This window comes from Micromys minutus, assembly GCF_963924665.1.
Source record: "Micromys minutus genome assembly, chromosome: 3".
Lineage (NCBI taxonomy): Eukaryota > Metazoa > Chordata > Mammalia > Rodentia > Muridae > Micromys > Micromys minutus.
The window spans coordinates 24161029-24177817 of NC_137972.1; the positions used below are offsets into that span (position 1 = coordinate 24161029).

Consider the following 16789-nt stretch of genomic DNA (forward strand, 5'->3'; position numbering starts at 1 on the left):
TTCTGCTTTAAATGTGAAGAGAAAGACACTGGAAAAAAATAAATAAATGCCCAGAAAGAAATCACAAAGGACTCCGGTGCCCCTAAGACAGCCTGCCCCCAAGTGTGATAAAGATTTCCTCTGGAAAAAAAAATTAGTCTCTCTTAGTGTGATAAAGATGATAAATGACTAGAGCCTTTAAACTTAAAACAGGAAAGTGTTGAGACCCAACAATAAGGGGGAAAACCACTTCCATACTGGCACTATGTCTATATAGCATCTCGGAGGGCTCCCACCCAAAATTAACCATAAAAATAGATAACAAGCCATTTAAATGCCTTATTGATACTAGGCACACTAGACAATTTGGAGATAAGAGATCCCTAAAATTGGCAGCTAATCCCTGGGCCTAGCCTTCTAAGTGCAGGGAGCTGTTCCTATGCATTTATCACTAAGCAGACCTACAGGTGGGAAGACCCTGATGGAACTACCGATCTTAATATGACCTCTTGCTGCTAACATCCACCATTCTTCTAGGGAGAGATATTTTACAAGACCTAGATGTGGTTCTTGTCATCCAGTCAGATCAGGGGAGATGTTAATACCTATAAAAAAGACAAAACCCTGGGGCTGGAAAGGTGGTTCAGCAGTTAAGAGCACCAACTGCTCTTTTTTTTTGTTTGTTTGTTTGTTTGTTTTTTGTTTTATATGGTTTTAATCCATATCAAATATAGTTTGCAAAGGGAAAGGACAAGTACCTTTGTATAGAATATACAGACACAGCATCACACCATAGGGCCCTCAGGAGGGGCAAGGAACCAGAACTTTCCTTGGGAGCAGCAGTCTACCCACCCCCAGGGGTTGTTTATCTGGGCAGCCAGGCTCCCTCAGCCAGTCAAACCAACTGCATCCTACTCCCAGCTCCTCATGAAGAGCCCCATGAGCTAAGACTAAGGAGGGAATCAGATCCCTTGGGGCACATGCCCCATGTTCAGGAAAAGAAATCTATACCACTGAACACCGAACACATGGGAAAGGGAAGGGATGCCCCAGCAGAGGCAGGCACCCTAAGAGGTAGTTGGGCCGAGCTCCCAGCCAGCCCCGAAGGGAGCACTGCTTCCAGGAGTCTTAATAAAAGAAGAAAATCATACAATTGAAGGGGGTGTGGAAGAGGGCAAAGTGTCCCATCTATACACAACACTGTAAACATCCACAAACTATATTACCGGTGCTTCAGTCTGGTATTTGTGTATCTGTCTGTCAGTCTAGGGGTTGGATCTCAGGAGCCTTCCCCTGCTGTCCTTCCCAAACCACCTCCTTGCCAACCCCGGAAACAGAGCCCAAAGAGGCATGGTCCCCAAGTTCAGAAGGAACAAGTAGGCAGGGTTGTTCCACTCTGGCTCTGGAGTCTGTTATGTGTGTTTGGGTGTGTATATGCATGTGTGTAAACGGGGAACCTGTGTGCAAGTATGTACAAGGGGAGGTGGGGGTCACTGTCACAGAGGCTGGACCTGGGGGGGGGTTGCTCAAGGCAAGGTCATAAGTAGACCCTCCTCAGGTCTCCAGATGCTGTGATGTTGTTGCACTGAGGGCAAAGCTTCTTGGCACCCAGAGTCCACAGCCAACACTGGATCGACGTCAGAGGCATCGAGTATGAGACCATGCAGAAAAGGCACTTGTATCGGTCCCCCGAGATAGCTACCGTTCAACCTCCCTGACCCGAGCCTTTAGATCCTCAAAGGTAGTTACAGCTGAATCTTCGGTGGTTTTCCTCAATGTCGCTGTTCGTGCAGGGCTTCTGCATGGCCCCCTGCTTGCTGTTTTCACCATTTCTGGTAGATGGTATCTCATTACTGGGCCATTTAGAGAACTCGGGTATGGTGCGGGTGCTTGGGGGACCACCATTTAGGACTGCACCCCTGAGTGCCTCTCTCTCCTTGGCATCACCAGGCTCTTCTCCCGTGCACCTGATGACATCAACTTCCATGTATTGTGGTTTCCCGTACTCCAGAGTATCATCTCCATCCACATCCAGGTCAACATCACTGTCTGGGTTGTCTTTGCCACTGTATGTAAAGAAGCTGGAACATCGGAAGCCACCTTCCAGGAGTGTGATGGCCCATCTCTGCTTCTGCCCACACCACTCAGACTCCTCAAGCGGTTGCTGCTCTCATTCTCCATGTCCAAGGCATCATCCTCTTGGATGATGGTCCTCTTACAGGAGCCTTCCCTCTTAGAAAGGAAATGTTCCACATGCCAACTCATCTCCTGCTCCGATCCTGCCAGGGGGCGGTTGCACAGAGGACATGCCTGCCCTTCATGTTGCTTCCTCTGTTTCATTTTTATGCCGGCCGCTCCAGGCCCTCGGCATAACCACCCGGGCTGCTCCCAGCTGCGGTGGTGGCCACTGGCCCAAACTGTTCTTCCAAAGGTCCTGAGTTCAATTCCCAGCAGCCACATGGTGGCTCACAATCATCTATAATGGGATCTGATGTCCTCTTCTAATGTGTCTGAGGACAGCGACAGTGTGCTCACATTAAATAAATAAATAAATAAATAAATAAATAAATAGATAGATAGATAGATAGATAGATAGATAGATAGATAGATAGATAGATAAATCTTTAAAAAAAGAAAGAAAAGAAAACCCTAAAAAGTCTTAATTTTTTTTCTCCATATAACCCCCAATTCCAAGGGCCACTGTTAAATGTAATACTACCTGCCTTGATTGGATGAAACCATTTGAATAAAACAATGGCCTCTATCAAGGGAGAAACTTGAAGCCCTCACACTGGTAAAAGAGCAGCTTCTACAACAGAATGTCTGCCCCTCCAGCAGTTCATGAACCACCCCTCATGTTCATTATAAAAAAGAGCTCAGGGGGATATGGACTAGTACAGATTTAAGAGCAATTAATAAAACCATGTGAGTCTGAGATTCCTCCCCAACAAAGCTGCCCCATGTCTCAACCATCCTGCCAATGTCCCTCTATTGGCAATAAATATCAAAACCTGCTTTCTCCCCCTATAATTTTACACCCTGCACACTGTAAACACTTAGAGTTCTCAGTAACCTCTATTAACATCTCTGGGCAGGCCACACAATATGAATAGACTATTTTTCCTCAGTGTCTTAGTCAGGGTTTCTATTCCTGCACAGAACATTATGACCAAGAAGCAAGTTGGGGAAGAAAGGGTTTATTCAGTTCACAGTTCCACATTGCCATTTACCACCAAAGGAAGTCAAGTCTGGAACTCAAAACAGGTCGGGAAACAGGAGCTGATGCAGAAGACATGGAGGGATGTTGCTTACTGGCTTGCTTCCCCTGGTTTGCTCAGCTTCCTTCTTATAGAACCCAGGTCTACCAGCCCAGGGATGGCACCACCTACAAAGGACCAAGGCTGGGTCCTCCGCCCTTGATCACTAGTTGAGAAAATGCCTTACAGCTGGGTCTCATGGTGGCTCCTTTCTCTGTGATTAACCCCAGCCCATGTCAAGCTGACACAAAATCAGCCAGTACATTCAGGGAATGATACTTTCCAACCCCCATTTTGGCCTCTTAGAAGACAATAAAAACTTCTCTTCTCCACAAACACTATCCCCTGAGGCATTCTAAACTCTAAATTCTGCCAATATGTCCCTAAAAGTTATGACATTTTCTCAACATGGCCCATACAGCTTCTTATTTTTAATTCCTCCCCTATACTTGTGGGACTCCTACATCAGCACCAAGGGGTTACTGGAATGACTCTACACCCCAGTGGGCAGTGCACCTTGAATGTTGAGTTAGATACTCTAGCTAGTATGATTAAAAATGGCAGAAATAAAGAACTACAAATCTTGGCAAAAGAAACTAATGTCCTTGTCATTCTTTTCTCTCCCTTCAATATTCAAGGGTTATTCCAAAAACACCCTCCCACTTTGCTATTAGCTCAATAGGATTCCCAAGATAAATTGATAACCATTACCCTAATGGAAAATAGATTTCTTTCCTCTGTCTGTTGCAGCTGCCCCCTCCCACTTTTTACAAAGTGATGTATTATTGAGGCACCTTCAATATCTACTGATGGAGAAAAGAAGGGAGCCACACAATAATATACCACTCCCCTGGGATGACCTCCCTGTTATCTGATTCAAGGAGCTGCCCAATCATTCCCTCCAATATAAGAAACTATTTGGCCACAAAAGAAGTCAATATCCCTTTAACCTTTTTTCAGACAGTGTGTGTGTTGTTAATTTGCTCCCCTGGTTATCAAGGTCCTTTGTTAAATTAGACAAACCCATTGTTGAATTCACTCTCCCCTCTGCTCATACAGGTCTCCATCCTTTTATAGGGAAGAGCCACTCACCTCTATATCCAGCATGCCAGGTTTCACAGTCCCCTTTCAGGTCCAGTATCCAAGGGAAATGCTCTTGCTGATTGGACTACCAGAAAATACACAGTCTTCCTCGAGCAACCAGATCAACTTAATTCACCCACCCCCCCACACACACACATGCGCACGCGCACACACACACACATAAAGGGGGTTTCACACCCACTTCCCCCATATTGCTCTTGCTCAGAGGATAATAAAAACATGATCCTCTTGTGCATCCTTTACTACCACCCCAGATTTACAAATTATGGGCACTAACTCCTGGGGTCTCAAGTCCAGTGCCCCATGGCAAATTGATGTCACCCACATCCCCAAGTTCTGCAGACAAAAATATGTCTTTGCTACTATTGACACATAGTCACATTTTATATGGGCTACCATGAAAATGATAGAAAGCTCAAAAAGGTAAACTCACCTTTCTCATAATGGAATTCCCCAACAGATAAAAACTGACAGTGGTCCCTGCATTTACCAGCTCCTAGTTCAAAACCTTCTGCTCACAATGGAAAATTGCCCATCACACAGGGATTTTTTTACAGTCCCCAAGGCCAAGGAAGGGATAATAGAAAGAACATATCAAACCCTAAACATCCAACTCATAAAACTACCCTCAATATACAATTAATAATGGGTGGGAAGAAACCTTTAGTGCAGGAACCAGTAGTGTTATTGCACTGGAGAGGGGGTGGTGGTTAGAACACATTGGCTTGGTGACATGATGTTACAGGAACATATAGGATGTGATATTGAAGAGGCTCTCATAAGGCAAACAGAAGGAAATAGACTGAAGAGAGGAATGTTTTATAATTTCTGAGTGAGTAAGGGTAGAGACCGAAGACTATAATGACACCGCCCCTTTATGAAACAAAAATGGGAGAAGTGGGATGATTGAAAAACCTAGGAGAATGGGCCTGGAACAAGTGTGAGGTCAAGAAGCATCCACAACCCCAAAACTCCCATTTGAGACTGACTGGAGTAAGGATTACTCCCTCTCCATTCTCCACCTGCATGCACCAGGGCACAGTAGCCCCATGACCCCTACCTCAGTCCTTCCTGGGGAATTCATGTAGCCTCTTGGCTAAATTACAGGTTTAAGCACCCAGAATTCCTCTCTATGCAAATAAAGAATTCTCAGCACCTAAGCCCTCACCAACAATGTACATTCTCCTTGGAAAGTCCTACCCACTCCCCATGGTTTACATGGCCCTTATTACCACAGAGTAAAGAGAGTTTATGGAGTATCATCTAAGAAAGCTGTTTCACCGACTATTGTCTAGAAAAGCTGTTACACACACACACACACACACACACACACACACACACACACACACACACACAAGAGCTGTACACTGAAAACCATCTCTGAAAAGGTTTTTGTCCCTCCAGCACTCACTGCCTGAACCAAGATCCTGTTAATTCACCCCATTCTGGTTCATTTTTGTCCCTCCAAGCCCAGTGTGCTACCCTGACACTCCAAGGGAAGAAGCGGAGTACAGGAAAATAAAGATGCTGTCTCTTCTCCACCCTGTATTGTTGGCTTCTTTGAAAAACAGAGGGCTTTTTTGATCTGTTTTTATGCCAGTACTGCATTGTCCTTATCACTGTGGCTCTGTGGTATGACTTGAAATCCCGGATAATAATTTTTCCTGCTGGGTTTTTGTTTTGTTTCATTCTGTTTTCATCGTTGATTATTTTGGGTATCCTGGGTCTTTTGCATTTCCAGATAAAACTTAAAATTATTTCAATTCCCATGAAAGCTGTGTTAACATGTAAGGGGTATGAATTGTCTCTGTAGTTTGCCTTTGTCGGGCTGGCCATGTTCACAAGATTAGCCCTGCTTGCTGATGCATAAGCAAGGGAGAGCGTTCCATCTTCTGGTGTCTTTCTCAACCTCTTTCTGTGACATTGTAAAGGTTCTCGGAATGTGCTTTAAGTAAGGAACTTTTTTAAAGATTAGAACATTTCCCCCGAGGCTGGCTTGAGTGCTAGGGTGACTTAGTCATAAAAAGAAACCGGAGAAGTGTTGGTGGCACATTACCATGTGCTTCTCCTTCCCCTCAGAGAGGGAGAAATGGAAACTGAAGGACTGAGTCATTTGACCTTGCAGAGATCAAATACTCCTTCAGCTGCACCAACAAGGCAGCTTTAGCTTCCTTTGCCTCTCCTCATCTGTGTGAGCTCTGCCTGTGCTGTCGACTCAGGAGCACTGTTAACCTGCACCCCACTATCTGCTTCCTTCCAATCTTCCGCCCTGTGTTTCTAGATCATGCCGGCACAACTCTTGATAAAGAGTGATAACATATCTTTCGGACGCAGAGCAGAGCCTGGCCTACCTGCCACCCGGATCGGCGGCTCATAGAGGCTGAGCAACTGCGATTGGGAACAGAAAATTAGAACTTCTGTTTCCTCCCGGAGGCGACTTCCAGAGGCGACTTCCAGACACAGAGCGGAGTCTGGCCCATCTGCCACCCAGAACGAAGGCTCGTAGAGGCTGAGCAACTGGTGGGTGGAAGACCTGGGCTGCAAAGGAGCAGAGAGATCTCTGTGGAGTACACACAGAAAGTGCACCCCCTGCCTTGCCCTGCCCTGCCATGCCTGATCCAGCAAAAAGAAACAGAACGTTGGAACTTCTGCTCACACCCGACGACTCTGAGGCATAAAACAGGGCTCGACCATCTGACACCTGAACCAGTAGAGAACCAGGGACACAGACCAGATACAAGGGAAAGGCAAGAACATATCACTGACAACAAAATGGCAAGAGGAAAGAGAAAGAGTATATCCCAAGGAAACCAAGACAATCTAGCAACACCAGAGCCCAGCTCTCCCATAACAGCAAACATCAGAATTCCAAACACTCCAGAAAAAGAAGACACAGACCTGAAATCATACCTCAAGATGCTGATAGAGATACTTAAGCAAGAAAGGGAGGAAAAGCAAAAAGATTCAGAAGCTTTTAAAGAAGAAACAAGAAAAACACTCAAAGAACTCAAAGAACTAGAGGAAAACAGAACCAAAGAAATAAAGGATGGAAGAAGGAAATTAAAACAGAGATTGACACAATAAAGAAAACGCTAAAAGAGATAACCCTAGAGTCAGAACACCAAAAAAAGAAATCAGGAGTCACAGAAGCAAGCATTTCCAATAGATTACAAGAGATCGAAGAGAGAATCTCGGGGGCAGAAGACAACATTGCAAACATAGACAAAACAGCCAGAGAAAATGCAAAAAACAAAAAGCTCCTAACCCAAAATGTCCAGTAAATCCAAGAAACAATGAGAAGACCGAACCTAAGGATAATAGAAATAGAAGAGGGAGAAGATTATCAACTAAGAGGCACAGTAAATATCTTCAAAAAAATCATAGAAGAAAACTTCCTTACCCTCAAGACTGAGATGACCACAAGCATAAAAGAAGCCTTCAGAACTCCAAATAGGTTGGACCAGAAAAGAAATACCTCCCGACACATAATAGTAAAAACATCAAGTGCCAAAAGTAAAGAAAGAATACTAAAAGCAGTAAGGGAAAAAGGTCAGGTAACATATAAAGGCAGACCAATCAGACTCACACCCGATTTCTCAACACAGACTATGAAAGCTAGAAGAGCCTGGACAGACATCATGCACTCCTTAAGAGAGCACAAGTGCCAGCCCAAGCTGCTATACCCAGCAAAACTATCAATCACCATCAATGGAGAGACGAAGATATTTCAACACAAATCTAAATTCACACAATATCTGACCACAAACCCAGCACTACAACAAATTATAGGTGGAAAACTCAATACAATGAGGGAAAATACAGGCTAGTAAAAACAAGAAAACTCCTAAACAAGAAAACTAAAAGAAGAAAAAAACACAGACACAACTCAATCCAAAAAAGCAATAATGGCAGGAAACAGAAACAACTATTCCTCGTTATCTATTAACATAAATGGTCTCAACTCCCCAATAAAGAGACATAGACTATCAGACTGGATACATAAAGAAAATCCAGCCTTTTGCTGCATACAGGAAACTCATATCAGAGACAAAGACAGACACTATCTCAGAGTAAAAGGGTGGGAAAAAAACTTCCAAGCAAACACCTCCAAGAAGCAAGCTGGAGTGGCTATTCTAATATCGAATAAAGTAAATTTCCAAACAAAAGTTATCAAAAAAGATAAGGAAGGACACTTTTTACTCATTACCGAGGAAATCTGTCAGGAAGAACTCTCAATCCTTAACATATATGCTCCAAATAAAAAATCACCCACATTCATAAAAGAAACCCTACTAAAGCTCAAAAAATACATTTCACCCCACACAATAATAGTGGGAGACTTTAATACCCCACTCTCACCAATGGACAGATCAGGGAAACAAAAACTGAACAAGGACACTGCAAAACTAGCAGAGACTTTGAACCAACTAGAATTAATAGATATATACAGAACATACTATCCCAAAGTAAAAGAATACACCTTCTTCTCACCACCCCATGGCACCTTCTCGAAAATTGACCACATAATTGGACACAATCGATATAAGAAGATTGAAATACTCCCATGCATCCTCTCAGATCACCATGGTCTACGGCTGGTCTTTAACAACAACAAAGACAACAAAAAGCCCACATACACATGGAAACTAAACAATGCTCTGTTAAACAATAGCAGGGTCAAAGAAGAAATAAAGAAAAAAATTAAGGATTTTCTAGAATTCAACAAAAACGAAAACACAACATACCCAAACCTATGGGATGCAATGAAAGCAGTATTGAGAGGAAAACTCATAGCCCTAAGTGCTTCCAAAAAGAAATTGGAGAGAGTTCACATCAGCAACCTGACAGCACAGCTAAAAGCCCTAGAACAAAAGGAAGCAGATATACCCAAAAAGAGTAGACGGAAAGAAATAATCAAAATTAGGGCAGAAATAGACCAAATAGAAACAAAAAAAAAAACCATTGAAAGAATCAACAAAACCAAGAGTTGGTTCTTTGAGAAAATCAACAAGATTGATAAACCCCTAGCCAGACTAACTAAAGGGCAAAGAGAGAGTATCCAAATTAACAAAATCAGAAAGGAAAGTGGTGACATAACAACTGAAACTAAGGAAATTCAAGAAATCATCAGATCCTACTACAAAAACTTATACTCCACAAAATTGGAAAATCTGGAGGAAATGGATGAATTCCTAGACAGATACGAGGTCCCAAAGTTAAACCAGAACCAAGTAAACCATCTAAATAACCCTATAACACCTAAAGAAATAGACGAAGTCATCAAAAGCCTCCCAACCAAAATAAGCCCAGGTCCAGACAGGTTCAGTGCAGAATTTTATCAGACTTTTATTGAGGATATAACACCAATACTCGCCAAACTATTCCAAAAGATAGAATCAGATGGAATATTACCCAACTCATTTTTTGAGGCTACAATAACCCTCGTACCTAAACCACACAAAGACCCTACAAGGAAAGAGAACTTCAGACCAATCTCACTTATGAACATTGATGCAAAAATACTCAACAAAATCCTTGCAAACTGAATCCAAGAACACATCAAAACGATCATTCATCATGACCAAGTAGGCTTCATCCCTGGGATGCAGGGATGGTTTAACATAAGGAAATCCATCAACATAACCCACCATATAAACAAACTCAATGACCAAAATCACATGGTCATCTCACTAGACGCTGAGAAAGCATTTGACAAAATCCAACACCCCTTCATGTTAAAAGTCCTTGAAAGAACAGGAATCCAAGGCCCATACTTAAACATAATAAAAGCAATATACAGCAAACCAACAGCCAAAATCAAACTTAATGGCGAGAAACTTGAAGCAATCCCACTAAAATCAGGGACTCGACAAGGCTGCCCACTCTCCCCCTACCTATTCAACATAGTACTGGAAGTCCTGGCTGGAGCAATTAGACAGCAAAAGGAGATCAAGGGGATACAAATCGGAAAGGAAGAGATAAAAACATCACTCTTTGCCAATGACATGATAGTGTACTTGAGTGACCCCAAAAATTCCACCAGAGAACTCCTACAGCTGATAAACAAGTTCAGCAAAGTAGCTGGATACAAAATTAACTCAAACAAATCAGTAGCCTTCCTGTACTCAAAGGACAAACATGTGGAGAAAGAAATTAGGGAAAACGTACCCTTCACAATCATCACAAAATCTATGAAATACCTTGGTGTGACTCTAACTAAGCAAGTGAAGGACCTGTATGACAAGAACTTCAAACCTCTAAAGAAAAAATTGAGGAGAATCTCAGAAAATGGAAAGATCTCCCATGCTCATGGATTGGAAAAATCAACATCTTAAAAATGGCCATCCTACCAAAAGCAATCTACAGATTCAATGCAATCCCCATCAAAATTCCAACCCAGTTCTTCATGGAATTGGAAAGATCAATGTGCAATTTCATATGGAATAACAAAAGACCTAGAATAGCGAAATCCATCCTCAAGAACAAGAAAACATCTGCGGGAATCACTATCACTGACCTCAAGCTATATTACACGGCAATTGTGCTGAAAACCGCATGGTACTGGTACAGAAATAGGCATGTGGATCAATGGAATAGAATAGAAGATCCAGAAATGAGCCCTCATGTATATGGTCACCTGATTTTTGACAAAGGAGCTTTAAACATTCAATGGAAAAAGGACAGCCTATTCAACAAATGGTGCTGGTCCAACTGGCACTCAGCATACAGAAGAATGAAAATAGACCCGTTCTTATCTCCTTGTACAAAGCTCAAGTGTAAGTGGATCAAAGATCTCCACATTAAACCAGATACACTGAAACTATTAGATGAGAAAGTAGGGAAAACCGTAGAACACATAGGCACAGGAGAAAATTTCCTGAACAAAACACCAATGGCTCAAACTCTAAGGTCAAAGATTAACAAATGGGACTTAATGAGATTGCAAAGTTTCTGTAAGGCTAAGGACATCGTCAAGAAAACAAAACGGCAACCAACAGAATGGGAAAAGATCTTTACCAACACCACATCAGATAGAGGCCTAATATCCAAGGAGTACAAGGAACTCAAAAAGCTAGACACCAGAGAATCAAATAACCCTATTAAAAAATGGGATACAGAGCTAAACAAAACGTTCTCAGTTGAGGAACACCGATGGCCGAGAAACATCTGAGGAAGTGCTCGACATCCTTAGCCATTAGGGAAATGCAAATCAAAACAACCCTGAGATTCCACCTCACACCAGTCAGATTGGCCAAGGTCCAAAACTCAGATGACAGCAGATGCTGGCGAGGCTGCGGAGAAAGAGGAACACTTCTCCACTGTTGGTGGGGTTGCAAGCTAATACAACCACTCTGGAAATCTGTCTGGCGATACCTCAGAAAATTGGATATCGTACTACCTGAAGACCCAGCTATTTTACTTCTGGGCATATACCCCAGAGACACTTTAATACACAACAAAGATATTTGCACCACAATGTTCATAGCGGCTCTATTTATAATAGCCAGAAGCTGGAAGGAACCCAGATGTCCTTCAGAAGATGAATGGCTACAAAAATTGTGGTACATATACACAATGGAATACTACTCAGCCACCAGAAACAATGACTTAACCAAATTCTTAAGAAAATGGCTGCATCTAGAGAATATCATCCTGAGTGAGATAACCCAGTCACAAAAGAACAGACATAATATGCAGTCACTGATAGTGGGATGCTAACCCCAGAGGCTTGCACTCCCCCAGAAACAACTCACAGACTGTATAAAGTCTCAGAAATAAAGAAAACAAAAAAATATATACATATATTTACTAACAAGAAGACTTTGACTGTTTCCATGTTTTGTTTTGTTTTGCATGTACTTTACGCTTATTGTAACTATTGGGTTTTCAATGCGTACTGTCGGGCTCTTGAAAAAAATCAAGTACTGACTAAAAAAAAATATATTCACATGGTTTTATGTAAAAAATTATTTTAATGTCTGAAAAAACAGTACTGACAAAAAAGTATAATTTTAAGCAAAAAAATGTTTAAAATCTGTACATTTATCTTTGTTTTGTAAAATAAAGTCGTTTAAAAAAAGTTTAAAATATTTAAAAAAAAAGGATAATAGATAAAAATACACTGCTACAAAGAGGGAACCTTCACCTTAGGAAGATCAAGAAACTAATCTTCTTGCAGCAAACACCAAAGAAAAGAAACACACAAACATAATTCTACCTCTAACCAAAAAAAAAAGTAGCAGAAAAAAAATCAATATTCTTTAATAACTCTCAACATCAGTGGACTCAATTCCACAATAAAAAAAAATATATAGATTATCAGACTGGATACGTAAACAGGATCCAGCGTTTTGTTGCATACAGGAAACTCATCTCAGCAACAAAGAAAGGCACTACCTCACAGTAAAAGATTGGAAAAAATATCCAAGCAAATGGTCCCAAGAAACAAGTTAGAGTAGTCATCCTACTATTGAATAAAATAGATATTTAACCAAAAGTCATCAAAAAAGACAAAGAAGGACACTTTATACTCATCAAAGAAAAAAATCTATCGAGATGAACTCTCAGTGCTCCAAATGCAAGGGCACCCACATTCATAAAAGAACCCCTAGTAAAGCTCAGAGCATATATTACAACACACCTAATAATAGTGAGGGACTTCAACACCACACTCTCATGAATGGACAGATCATGGAAGCAGAAACTGAACAGAGACACAGTGAAACTAACAGAAGTTATGAACCAAATAGATATAACAGACGTCTATAGAATCTAAGAAAAGAATATACCTTCTTACCACCTCATAGTACCTTCTCCAAAATTGACCATACAATCGGGCAAAATCAGGCCTCAACAGATACAAGAACATTGAAATGATTCCATGCATCCTATCAGATTACCATGGACCAAGGTTGGTCTTTTAAGAATAGCAAAAACAACAAAAAGCCCATATGGACATGGAAGCTTAACAATGCTCTACTCAATGATGCTTGGTCAAGGAAGAATTAAAGAAAGAAATCAAGGACTTTTTAGAATTTAACTAAAATAAAGGTACAATATATCCAAACTTAAGGGATACAATGAAAACAGTGCTAAGAGAAAAACTCAAAGCTCTGAGCACTGCCAAAAAGAAACTGGAAAGAGCATACACTAACAACTTGACAGCACAACTGTAAGCTCTAGAACAAAATGAAGCACATATACCCAAAAGGGGTAGACAGAAGGAAATACTCAAACTCAGAGCTGAAATCAACCAAATAGAAACAAAAAGAACTATACAAAAAAAACAAACAACAAGAACAATAACAAAACCAAGAGCTGGTTTTCTTTGAGAAAAACAACAAGATTGATAAACCCTTATCCAGACTAACTACAGGGCACAGAGAGCATATCCAAATTAACAAATTCAGAAATGAAAGGGGAGACATAACAACAGAAACTGAGGAAATTCAAGAAATCATCAGATCCTACTACAGAAGACTATACTCAACAAAACTGGAAAATCTAAGGGAAATGGACAATTTTATAGACAGATACCAGGTACCAAAGTTAAATCAGGATCAGATAAACCATCTAAGTATTCCCACAAAACCTAAAGAAATAGAAGAAATCATCAAAAGCCTCACAAACCAAAAAAACCCAGGACCAGATGGGTTCAGTGTAGAATTATATCAGACTTTGATAGAAGACCTAATACCAATACTCTCCAAACTATTCCACAAAATAGAAACAGAGGGAATACTACCTAACTCATTCTTCAAAGCCACAATTATGCTCATTCCTAAACAGCACAAAGACCTTACAAAGAGAACTTTAGACCAATTTCCCTCGTGAACATTGATACAAAAATACTCAATAAAATTCTTGCAAACAGATTCTAAGAACATATCAAAACAGTCATTCACCATGATCAAGTAGGCTTCATCCCAGGAATGCAAAAATGGTTCAATATATGAAAATCCATCCATGTCATCCACTATGTAAACAACTCAAAGAGAAAAACCACATGATCATCTCTCTAGATGCTGAAAAGGCATTTGACAAAATTCAACAACCCTTCATGTTAAAAGCCTTGCAAAGGTCAGGAACTCAAGGCTCATATTTAAACATAGTAAAAGCAATATACAGAAAACCAATAGCCAGCATCAAACTAAATGGTGAGAAACTTGAAGCAATCCCACTCAAATCAGAGACTTCAAGTCGCTGAAGAATGAAATTGAAGAAGATCTCAGAAGATGAAAAGATCTCCCTTGCTCATGGATTGGAAGGATCAACATAGTAAAAATGGCCATTTTGCAAGGCAATCTACAATTTCAATATACTCACCATCAAAATCCCAACTCAGTTCTTCATAGAGTTAGAAAGAGCAGTTTTAAAATTCATTTGGAATAATATAAAACCCAGAATAGCAAAAACCAGTCTCAACAATAAAAAAACTTCTGGGAGAATCACCATCTCTTACCTCAAGCTATATTGCAGATCAATGTGATAAAAACTGCATGGTATTGGTACAGAGACAGGCAGGTATATCACTGGAATAGAATCAAAGACCCAGAAATGAACCCACACACCTATTTGATCTTTAACAAAGGAGCTAAAACCATTCCATGGAAAAAGGACAGACTCTTTAACAAATGATGCTGGTTCAACTGGCAGTCAGCATGCAGAAGAATGCAAATGGATCCCTTCTTATCTCCTTGTACAAAGCTCAAGTCCATGTGGATCAAAGACCTCCACATAAAACTGGGTACATTGAAACTAATAGAGCATAAAGTGGGGAAGAGATAGAACACATAGCCACAGGAAAAATTTTCCTAAACAGAACACCAATGCTCTAAGATAAAGAATCGACAAAAGGGATGATTGATCATGAAATTGCAATGCTTCTGTAAGGCCAAGGACACTGTTAAAAGAACAAAAGGGCAACCAATTGATTGGGAAATGATCTTTACCAATCCTACATCTGATAGAGGGCTAGTATCCAATATGCAAAGAACTCAAAAAGTTAGACTCCAGAGAACCAAATAATCCTATTTCAAAAAAAAATGGGATACAGAACTAAACAAAGAATTCTCAATGGAGGAATATCAAGTGGCTGAGAAGCACCTAAAGAAATGCTCAACATCCCTAGTCATTGGGGAAATTCAAATTAAAACAACCCTGAGATTCCACCTCACACCAGTCAGAATGGCTAAGATCAAGTGAAAGCAGATGCTGGCAAAAATGTGGAGAAAGAACAACACTCCTTCACTGCTGTTGGGACTATAAGCTGGTACAACCACTCTGGAAATCAATATGATGGTTCCTCAGAAAATTGGACTGCCTGAGGACCCAGCTATACCATTCTTGGGCATATACCAAAAGAAGCTCCAACATCTAACAAGGACACATGTACAACCATGTTCACAGGATCCTTATTTATAATAGCCAGATGCTGGAAAGAACCCAGATGTTCTTCAACAAAGGAATGGATACAGAAATTGAGGTACATATACACAATGGAGTACTACTCAGCTATCAAAAACAATGACTTCTTCAAATTCCTAGGCAAATAGATGGAACTTGAAGCTATCATCCTGAGTGAGGTAGCCCAGTCACAAAAGAGCACTCATAACATGTATTCACTTATAAGTAGATACTAACCCAAAAAGCTTCAAATACCCAAGAACAAAACTTAGGAAGCTCAAAAAGAAGGAAAGCCCTAAAGTGGATGCCTCAGTCTTTCTTAGAAGGAAGAACAAAATGTTCATGAGAGGAAATAAGGAAACAAATAGAGGAGCATGGATCGGAGAAAAGATCATCCAGAGACTGCCTCCCCTGGGGATACACCCCATATTCACCCAATAAACACAAGCACTATTGCTGATGTATGCCAAGTAGAGGATAGCATTTTCTGACATCAATGGGAGGAGAGGCCTCTGGCCCAGCAAAGGCTCATTTTCCCAGTGTAGGGGAACACCAAATTGCTGAGGTGGGAGAGAGTGGTTGGGAGAGGTAGCACCTTCATGGAGGCAATGGGAGGAGGAGGCGGGATGGGATTGTGGGAAAGAGATAACATCTGAAAGGTAAATGCAGAGAATTTCCAATTTAAAAAAAAAAAAGAAATTGTTCAAATTTTTATTTGTAGAACCAGAAGGTGATGTGCGAGTTTTGCTGTTTTGCAGGGGGAAAGAAAGTTCAAAAAGCATAATGTGATTAAAAAGGTGTTCAGTTGTGAGTAGTTGATACCCAACCCCTCAGGCTTAAAGTAACAGCTGAGTTAGTGTTTCTTACAGGCCCGTTCATGAATTTAGGCTCACCAGTTTTACTTTAATATTTCTCTGTAAACATAGACATTATTTAATTTTGTGACATACCCATTTACATAAATGTGCTCTGGAGAAAATCAATAGGCAGTGACATGTGTCCATAAAATACAAAGAAGCAAGAAGCAGTCCAGCACCAAATTC

At 40.9% G+C, this 16789-nt stretch overlaps 1 pseudogene across 1 annotated transcript; it reads right to left on the reverse strand.

The window, feature by feature from the left end:
• Positions 1-1516: 1516 nt before the first annotated feature.
• LOC308418744 (E3 ubiquitin-protein ligase RNF220-like) lies at positions 1517-2319 on the reverse strand (annotated as a pseudogene). The gene has a single exon. The product of its transcript is annotated as an E3 ubiquitin-protein ligase RNF220-like (transcript).
• Positions 2320-16789: the final 14470 nt, after the last annotated feature.